Source organism: Lytechinus pictus, chromosome 2 (genome assembly GCF_037042905.1).
Source record: "Lytechinus pictus isolate F3 Inbred chromosome 2, Lp3.0, whole genome shotgun sequence".
Taxonomy (NCBI): Eukaryota; Metazoa; Echinodermata; class Echinoidea; order Temnopleuroida; family Toxopneustidae; genus Lytechinus; species Lytechinus pictus.
Window position 1 is genome coordinate 33,216,868 of NC_087246.1, and position 10,494 is coordinate 33,227,361.

Consider the following 10,494-nt stretch of genomic DNA (forward strand, 5'->3'; position numbering starts at 1 on the left):
TTTTAGGTAAAAATGTCCCCAAAAAATCAGCTCGCGCTTCGCGCTCGCATTATTTGATTGTTAAATGCTAACTGCACGCAGTCTTTAACAGGTATCTTTTCCATCAGTTCATTTCTGCTCGCGCTTTGCGTTCGTAGTAATTATTAAGCTGCATACACATTTTTTTCAGGATAACAAACATTGCCCAGAATGTTCAAGTTTTAGGAAAAAATACATAAAATTTCCAAAAAATTAGCTCGCGCTTCGCGCTCGCATCATATTAATAAGGATTATGATATTATATATGAATTTATAAGAATAAAGCTAAGAAGTGACTAATGAGGACTACCCCTTCAAAGAAACAAACACAAATCATCTTCGAGCTGCCGATCGGGGAAAATATGGCTGAAACAAATTTCCGCCCCCCCCCCTATTGGCGAAGGCTGGATCCACCCCTGTGTCCCCCCTACCTTTTGGGAGAGATTTCCGCCCCTGGGTGGAGGGGGGGGGGAGAAGGAAAAAGAGTGTACGAATTGGGGGGGGGTCTGAGTTGTGTAACTTTGTATAATCATGGACCTATTACAATAATTTACAAACCATGGTATAATTAACCCCTATTATTCAACTGAGAACAAAACCCCAAAAACGTTACAATTAGGTCGACCCCCGCCCCCCTCCACCAACCTACACTGCAAAAATACCGGTGTTAATTTAACACAAAGCGGCTGGGTATACCTACATCGGAAAACACTAGGGAGGTGTTGAAACAGCACCAGACTGGCGTTAGGCTAACACCAGATAGGCATTTGATCAACACTGTTTCAAACTAACATCGGTTTGATTCTTAACTGGTGTTTTCCGATATAGATACCGGGCTGGTGTTAAATCAACACCGATGTTTTTGCAGTGGAGTGGTGCAGTCCCCTTTATAAATGTTTTGAATTCACTTTATCAGCAATTCAGAAAGAGAAAGATGAGATGAAAATCCATATTTTATTGTTCGAAATAGACATGAAATGAAATACTCCGAAAATTTGCTTTGCCCAATATTGATCGTGGGCCCGGCAGCCGCTGTGCAGCGCCAGATCGACGAAGCTTTGATCATTGAACGCCAAACAGGGTAGCAGCAACCCCGGGTCAGCAACTCCCATCTACTAACGTCTTTTGGTCTGACGCGGCCGGGGTTTGAACCCTCGACCTCCCGGTTGTGAGACGGACGCTCTACCAACTGAGCCAGGCAAGAGACCAATGATGATCGTGAAAAATAACTCGAACAAAATTAACAACAACTAGTACATGTAGGCCTAGTTTTTTAACCAGCTAAAGGGGACGCTGTTTATATTATTTTGTTCAATGCATGGATCAAGGCAAGCGCTACTTTTCTTGGATTTATAAAAAAAAAAATCGAGGGGGGTTCGTCGGCTGTTGCCGTTTTTGCGTCTAACAATAATCGATGGCGACCCAATATTGGATAAAATAGGAATGCTTGCTGGGTAAAAATGTACAAATACTTTGTAAACTTTACGCAGTGTTGCGTTGGAATTTACCCTTTAAACTTACATTTTGCCCAATATGGGGAAAAACTTACACAGCAATCGTCCTTTTCCGACCTTTCTTCCCAATATTGGGTAAATTTTTACTCAATCTTTTTTTAGAGAGTTAAGTGACATCGAGATGTACACGTAATCATCTCGTCATGACGACCGATGACGAGATTATGGATATAATAATGTCATGAGAGGGGGACATTGCCTGATCTAAGATCTCGTCGTGCCAACATCCTTTTATAGACTAGACGAGAGGACTTCTGGTCACTATTTTGAAAAGTGACGGTTTTGTATCACACCGGCGCAATTGAAAGGTCTATACTCCATGCACCCCAGAAAAATGTTGATTGGAAAAGAATAGAGAAAATCAAACAAGCATAACATTGAAAATATAAAAAAAAAACGGATGTAAAATAAGAAAGTTATGACATTTTAAAGTTTCGCTTATATTTTTACAAAACAATTATTATGCACAACTCAGTAACATGTAAATGAGAAAGTCGATGGTGTCCATCACTCATTTTTTTTTTTTTTATTGTTTGAATCATACAATGTTTGACAGACTTTTACTGAACCATGAAATGTTAAAACAATGGAAATACCACATATTCAGGGAGGAATAACTTTGTTTCACAGAACAATGAGCTAGAGAAAGTTAGAATATTTCGTATCATAAAATAAAAAAAGAAATAGTGAGTGGATGACATCAGCAGTCCCCTCATTTGCATACTGACCAGGATGTGCATATAACTGTTTTGTGAAATTAAGCGAAACCTTAAAATGTCATAACTTTCTTATTTTAAATCCAATTTTTTTAATGAAATTTTCAGTGTTATGCTTGTTGGATTTCTTTCCTTTTATTCAAATAAACTTTTATTAGGGGTAGATTTGTCCCTTAAATACTACTCCATATAAAGGACCCCACTGGAAATAAGCTTTCGAGCTTTAGTGGGATCCTGTGCAAGCCTGTTGTTTTTAATGTTACTGTATATAATATATTACGATGACTTGCCAAATAAAATCAATCAATCAATCAATCAATCAATCAATTAATCCATCCATCCATCAATCAATCAATCAATCAATCAATCAATCAATCAATCAATCAAGCAATCAATCAAGCTTTTATCAATGGCAGATCAAAGGCGGGACCAGAGGTCGGTTTTGGTTTGGTGTGACTGTCGTATATCTTTCTATGGACTGTATAGGTAGGCATAGTTTAGTTTTGTCTGAGTGTAACCAGGCATGCTTCGGGAGAGCGGACCTGCAAGATGTTTAATCCGAAGGTTCGCACAGCAAGGAGATGTTTTCCTTGCGCCCGAAGTATACAACCAAGGAAAGTTGCCAGATCTGAACACTAACTTGCAGGATGACAATATGTTGACATCGGGGTTGACATCCTCCTCATCATATATATTTTTAAATCCTGTCCTTGAAAAGATACGATATTTGAATTTTAAAAAATGTGCAGTTTACCATTCTGTTTTTTTTTTTAACGATCATCATCATTAGGCCTCGATCTGTACTAGGCCTATGGATCTACCTATACAGTGGTGCTAAAGAGTTAGTGAAAGACCCCACAATGCTAAGTGTTGAGTGAAAACAATAGCATTACAAGCCCGGAGAAACAAACTTTTTTTATTGTAATATTTTATCACCTGACTTCTCAATTGAATATGTAAAAGGTGGTAAAACTTGAACACTTTGAAATATGTTCATTTTCTGGTGGAATTCACTTTTTTAGCACCGCTGTGTCCCTGTCATTTATAAAAAAAACTTTAGTTTACGCCCTCCAAAATATTGACGGTCTAGCGCCATCTATTGGTGCCCTTTATCGCAGTTTCTATGATCATTTCTTCAAAACGTCATTCTTGCTTGATCTCCGCCTTCAGCTGTGCGGATTACATACAGCATCATTCTGCAGTGCCCTGCAACTCTCAACACCATCCCCCGGAGTGTAGGCAGGCGACTCCTTGTCGTTCCGTATGCCAGCTGCTAGCGCGCGCTGGCAGAGTTCGATGTTGGTTGGAATTTTGGATAATTTGGATTAGTCAATTTCACGGTGCAAAATGTCGAATATGAGCGGTAAGTCTTGTTTTCTTTGACATGTTTACCACTTGTTGATGATATGATGTATCATTGACTATTTTTTTTAGGCCTGAATAAAAATGTTAGAATTAACAGGAATTTTAAACGTATTTTTTACCATGTTTTTCTTTTTAATTTTTGACAGATGAAGAGTCTCGGGACAAGCTCCTGAAGACGGTCAAAAAAGAGGTAAGATTTAAGTAATGATCTTTATATATATATATATGTTGTGACAATGAGAATCCTGTCTTGCAATAATTTTCCATGACTGTGGAAACTGTAAGCTTCAGAGATAATAACATCAATGAACATGATAAACAAGCAAGCAAAAAATTATTTTAAAAAAAATAATTTTATGCCGGGCATAATGCCAGTTTTTGCAGATTTAGTTCAACTAATAGTTGTGAAAAGTAGCCCATTATTAGGATGGACAAAATAAAATCCAAGAAATTTTGTTTGACCGTTTTTACATTTAGAGAAAACCAAAACAAAACAAACATACCAAGCCGCTTAATTCTGTACCTCTCCCGTGGCCAATTGTCGCCGAACATTAATGGGCTACTTTTCACAACTAAATCTGCAATATCTCATTTCGACATTGTGATGAATGGGGATTTCTCGTGCCCCCTTTTTTATTAGTTTCCAGGGCTCTTACATTTAAGACTAAATCATCCCCAGCCCCGTGTAATATTTTCTCTGCTAACATTAATGGTCTACATAGACCAGTCTCTGTATTTTGGTTGTTCTGCTGAACTATGTTGGCCTGGGATGATAGTAAAATGTCAGAAATTGTTAAATAAGTCCCCAGAAACGAAGTTTACTCCTGTCTAGGGTCTGTAGTATGATGGTGGGCCCAAGTCTGCGCACCTAACAATTTGGGTTAAGATTTAACATGAATTTCTTCTTATTTCACAAAATCTTTCAGTTAATAATGTTCCTTATATTATTAAGAGTAAGTGTACCGAATTTCTCATTAAAAAATGAAAGAAAATATAGGATTGTCTTGAAAAAACCTCGGGCAGTCATTTTCAGATTGAAAAAAAAATGATACTCCATGTCTGCGCACTCATTCACTTTGCACACGATTCGGGGATTTTGATGAGAAAGGCTGCATTTTGAGGCCGTCACATGAAATGCCCTAAATTCATTATTTTTCCACCATTTTGAGTCAGATTTTTTTATGAATACCTGTCTGTATTGCATGATTAAAGTTCGTGCTCGTTGCGTATCTTCTTTTACTTGAATCGCGCAGATAAGCGTGTGCGCAGACAAGGGGGACTGCGCAGACTTGGGGGAACTTGCCATACAAGGTATAACCAATTCAGGGTTGAGGGAACTTTTACACCTTGAAGCCTTGGCAAAGTCTGGCGGCAGGCTCTCAGCCTCAGGTGCCTGGATGCATGTGCTCTAAAATTGTAGTGCTGTGCCTCAGGGATAAAATAAACAATAATGAAATAAAAATGTCCACTACATTGATTCTTTACTCAAAGTGATAAGTTTGTGATGAATTGAATGACTGACTTCAAAGCTGGATTTAACATATAGATAGCTAGCTCTAGATCTAGGCCTTCCCTACCCTAAACCTTAACCTACCTCTCAACTGATTCCCCTCTATTTGGAGATTCCTGGAATCCACTGAAAATAGATTTGCTCAAAGTGCATAATCGTACAGGTTTAGAACATCAGAATGGCATAAATCAATTTTGTAGAGAAAGAAGGGGGTTATTAGAAGTACTTACGCTAATTGTGTATTTCCTTTGGCAGATGAGTAAATGATCATTAAGGGCAGGTAAATTGCTGTTGACGTCAACATAGATCGGTACAAATGTATGGTTGTACCCAAGGCCATCCTTGACTTTGCCAATAAACTCTTTGACGAAGATGATCTAGTTTGGGACACTGTCCAAGAAAATGTTCCACAGTCTCATTGGTACATAAGGGGCAAGTACAACTGGATAATTTTAAAGTTTAAAGAGACGACACAGTGTTTAATAGGTGGCTGTTAGGAGTTGAGCTCTTACCACAGATGCTTTTTCGGATTACAGGAGAGGGTACTCTATTCAGAATCTTCGGGTACAGGGGTTTGGCGGAAGGCAGAATACTATCTTGCCAGAACTTAAGAGATGACTTGTCCAGAGAGAATTCTTTGTTGTGTGTTCTGTTTGTCCAGCAGGTTAACTTTGTAGTTGATCACAGGATTGGTTGATCATTCTTTTGAGGATTTGAACGAAGACTACATACATGAAGATCAGGAAGATTGCTTTCTCCTGTAAGAGCAGTATTGTGGGTGAGCCTATAAAGTTGAGTGCTTCTACATGTAGGAATGTTCTAAACTCGAAGCAGCTGTGTTTCCCCAACAGCTATTCCTGTAGAGGCTGGAATCAGGTCTGTGAGTAGGTAGACTATCTTGTCAGCCGCAGTCTTTAATCCGCAGTATTTGCTTAAAAAGATGAGACTGAGCCCGGTCTTTCTTCCCCTACAATGATTTTGTGAATTTATGGATGGATTTATGAGCATTCTTGGATGAGGATAGTTTTCCAGTACCAGTGAGAGCATAGAAAGTACTAAGAACAATACCAATGATATCGTCAGTTGGATCTCATCGCGTCCCAGACTTGAGGATACCAAGATGGGGATGACAGACTTTCTTTCCCTTCAATGGTAGATCCGTTGACTGCCCAGGATGAGCTAGACGATTGTTTTTTTTCTCTACTGGTCACAATCACTGCACTCTTGGAAGAGTTTGAATTCTGTATTGCCTCTGTCTGGCGTAATCAAAAGTGGTCTCTGGCATCTACTGAAACTCCAGCGATGAGTTACAGATGAGTGGGACATCGTCAGCCAGGATTTGATTCCAGAGAAGCGACCACCTATAGTACAACAAGTGTGGTGTACCAAGTACCATAAAACCCTATTAAAACCCTAACCCTAACCCTGGCTACATCTTACAGCCTGGAACAATTGTCGCAGGAGCAGATGTCCTGTCACCCTTTGAATACCCACCTATCTGTGATTCCAAGTTCTTTTTCATAAAAAAAAAATTGGTATCTGTTCAACACGACAAGTACAAGTAGGAGATCGTTGACATATTTGAGAGGGTTCTATATGAATGACCTAATTTCAAAGCTACATGTAATTAAACCCTAATCCTAATTCTCACAAATCAAATACTTCAAGTAAAACATCTAATATCAACATGCAATAATCAGGGGTGAGCAAAAAGGAAAATGTTAACCAGTATGTTTTTTTTTAATATTTCCTTTTTCCATTCAACCTGAAGAAGCACACTTCAATTGTATTTTGGATATTTCGTAATCTTCTTGATACCATTTTGTATTTTCATAACCAAGGCCCTTCAAACTTTGCAATTTATTGGAAAATGATTTGTAATATAATCTATCACATTTGTATTTATACAGTAGTATGCAGTCAGCTGTAAAACCATTCACATGATCAGTTGACAATTAAACAAAAAAAATTTACTAACTCTAGTATGACACGTTCATGGTTATAAATCACACAAATCTGTTGATAACATGCCCTCTTTTATGCATTTTAACAAGGTTAAGTGCAATTAAACTTTCTGGTGGTGGTCTTTACATTACACCGTCATTAACATTGTCTGACATTTCTGCCCCTTCTTGATATCAAGTTTCAATTTTTGAATCCATTTCTATTTGTGTGTACTCTTTTATAGGTGAAACAGATCATGGAGGAAGCTGTCACAAGGAAATTTGTTCATGAGGAAAGTGGAAGCATCATCTCTCTATGTGGTAAGTTTACATCCATTTGGTTGTCATGGAAACTGATTTAACTCTTCAGTGGAGAGGGGGGGGGGCAGATGGTGCTCATTTCGAGTACATGTAGGACTTTGAGGCCAATTGCAAAAAGAGAAATTTGTTATTCAGGGAATAATTTTCCTGGTATCACATTGCAATTTGCTCCACAATTTTGAAAGACTGCTAGTGCTATGCCTAAAGTCTTTTGTATAGCACATTTTTACATAGGACTGTACATTACTTACAATAGTTGAGAGCTTTTCTCTTATGACCAAAAGTGCTATTCAAATTTGTAAAGTAAAATTATTCCCTGTTATTGCATCTAAAAAAAAATGATAGTCCCAAATGTATTCTTCTAATTACCGGTACATCTGTGTTTTGAGTTCAATGGCAACTTCTTCAAAATGGGCTCTCTGTTGTGTTAATGTGAAACTTTAAAATTTATAAACACTGTACAAGGGAGACAAGAGAAGTACCGGTAGTCTTTATGCGTCGTGGTGTAGCGGTTTTGACTCTCGCCTTGTAATCAGAGGGTCGTGTGTTCGAATCCCACCATGGCCTAGCGTCCTTTGGCAAGGCGTTAATCCACACTTTGCCACTCTCCACCCAGGTGTTAAATGGGTACCCGGTAGGATGTGAAAGCCTATATGTATTATGCCTAGCAATTGAGTCTTGGAACTCTTGTTGGAATGCTCCCCAGGGAGTGGAGAAGGTGCATATATTGTATGCGGGCATGCAAGGATCCGATGACCGGGGTAATAATATGTCTGTAAAGCGCTTAGAGACGTCGTTCCGATGTATTAAGCGCTATATAAATGCGGAATATTATATTATTTATGGACAGGTGCCTTCACACTTTGTCAATGGGGATTTATACAATATAAATGAAACAAAACTTGTGATCTCTGACCACAGGGAGGTGACCCTTCTATACAGGTGGTTGCTGGTTGCGGACTAGACTGCAAAATCATTAGAGTTGTCAGATCTCCTAACATTCAAAGTATCACAAAAGTGCATGTTTTTCAAATTTGTGTGCACTGTAGTTACATGTAAAATGCATTACATTACATGTACATGTATGTATTTAGTCTTGTAAAATATTCTCCCAAGAAATCAACAACTGTACAAAAACCAACTTTAGTTTTAGAAAGGATGATCATTCAAAACTTAAAATAAGATCCATAATTTCATTTTAAAATCTTGAGTTTTATAAAGGATGATCATTCAAAACTTAAAATAAGATCCATAATTTCATTTCAAAATCTTTAGTTTTATAAAGGATGATCATTAAAAACTTAAAATAAGATGTTCAATAATCACATGTCATATTTACATACGTAGAAGTAGTTTAAACATTGAATATATTGTTATCTGACTATCATCATAACTTTATAGAGTGAGCAAATAGGTAACCTCCTTGGTATTATAAGCCAGTGACAAAGTTGTGGTCTATAGATGTCCATTCACTGACCTTGTGGCAATAATATAGCCTTTTGGAATTCTGTACAAGTATGATAATGTGTGTATACATGTACATGTGTATTGTGTCTAAGCTTATATTGTTTTTAATGCAAATTCACCAACATGAAGAAGGCCTGATGTATCTGGAGCAAAAATTTTGTTATTAATATTATTTTATACTGTTCTTTGGAAATTATGCATATAGGAAGAGCAGTTCTGCATGGGCTATTATGTAGGCCTTTCGCATGATAATTGAAATTTGTTTTCTCTGGAGCTGAAATAGGCTAGATAAAGAATGTACTATAGAGACCTTCATTGTGATGTCACAATAGCTTTTATGTGATGCATTGATTTAATTGATCTACAGTAATCTGGCTTGCACTGTGCATGTACATGTAAGGTCATGTGTAAACTGTAGATGGACTTAAGGAGTAATTATTATACCGTGTTTACACTTAATCGGCATTTGAATCGGCTTTTTCATAACGTGTAAACGCGAGTAACTTGAATCGGCTCGCGGTTCAGAACCGGCAATTTGCACCACCAAAGTAGTAGGTTCTGAACCGCGAGCCGATGCAGAATCGGCTTTTTTACTACGTGTAAACAGAAAGCCGATTCTGCATCGGCAATTTGTACGCATTTCATTTACTTTACCATTGTGACGTAATTGTACATTGTAAGCGCACTGATCCAGCGTTGTTTTTATTATGACGTAAATTGTTGGTGTGCGTATCATTTCAGGTTTTTGCATCGGCTCGCGGTTCTGAACCGCGAGCTGTAACAACGTGTAAACGCAAACCAAAAGCCGATTCTGCATCGGCTCGCTGTTCTGAACCAAAAGCCGATTAAGTGTAAACACGGTATTAGTTGCATGTTATTTACTACTACCCTATTAAGAGAAAATGGAATGCTCATGGTTTTAGTTCAAAGATGTCCCTAAAGGCGACCGCACACCTTACGATTGGTCTGCGACCCGTATCAGAATAAAGTGTAGTAGAATTTGATGCTAATATTGAGACTTGGAATATCTTACTATGTAATGTTCTAAGTCATTGTACGAATACTTATGTTCAAATCTGTGACTATGCTATCATCCTCCTTAGAATAAAAACGTATTTAATATCTACATGTAGTCGTAATGACATCATAGCAGTTGTATGATTGGCTACGATTTGAAACTAATTTGGCCTTTACTCCAAAATAAAGGCTTGCAATCTTTCAAAATGGTTATATCAGTATTCTTTCAATTAAAGGTAATTTTAACCTCAAATAAAATGATATGTTCCATTCACATTTGCAGAAAATAGGCAAAATGCGATTTGTTCCAAAATCGGATCGCGAACAGTCGTAAGGTGTGCAGTGGCCTTTAGATGTACATAATCAAATTAAGAAAGAGGTTGCAAGAGGGAGAATGGAAGAGAGAGTGGATGGAAAAGAAAGACGGAAAGACGGGTGATTTGAAATTGAGAAGTAGAATACAGTTTAGGAAGTAATAGAGGAGTAGTAGAGACAAGAGATAGAAAGACAGAGAGAGAGAGAGAGGGAAAGAGAAAGGGGCAAAGGGGGGGGGGGTGAGATGGGTGATTAACTAAGGAGAGGGCTAAGGGACTTTTAAGGAGAAGAGAAAGAGGATGACAAAG

At 38.0% G+C, this 10,494-nt stretch overlaps 1 long non-coding RNA gene across 1 annotated transcript; it reads left to right on the top strand.

The window, feature by feature from the left end:
• Positions 1 to 3,399: 3,399 nt before the first annotated feature.
• Positions 3,400 to 9,050, top strand: LOC129272617 (uncharacterized). Its single transcript, XR_008585735.2, has 3 exons — positions 3,400 to 3,611; positions 3,760 to 3,803; positions 7,312 to 9,050. It is a non-coding gene; the product is annotated as an uncharacterized LOC129272617 (long non-coding RNA).
• The last annotated feature ends 1,444 nt before the right edge of the window (positions 9,051 to 10,494 follow it).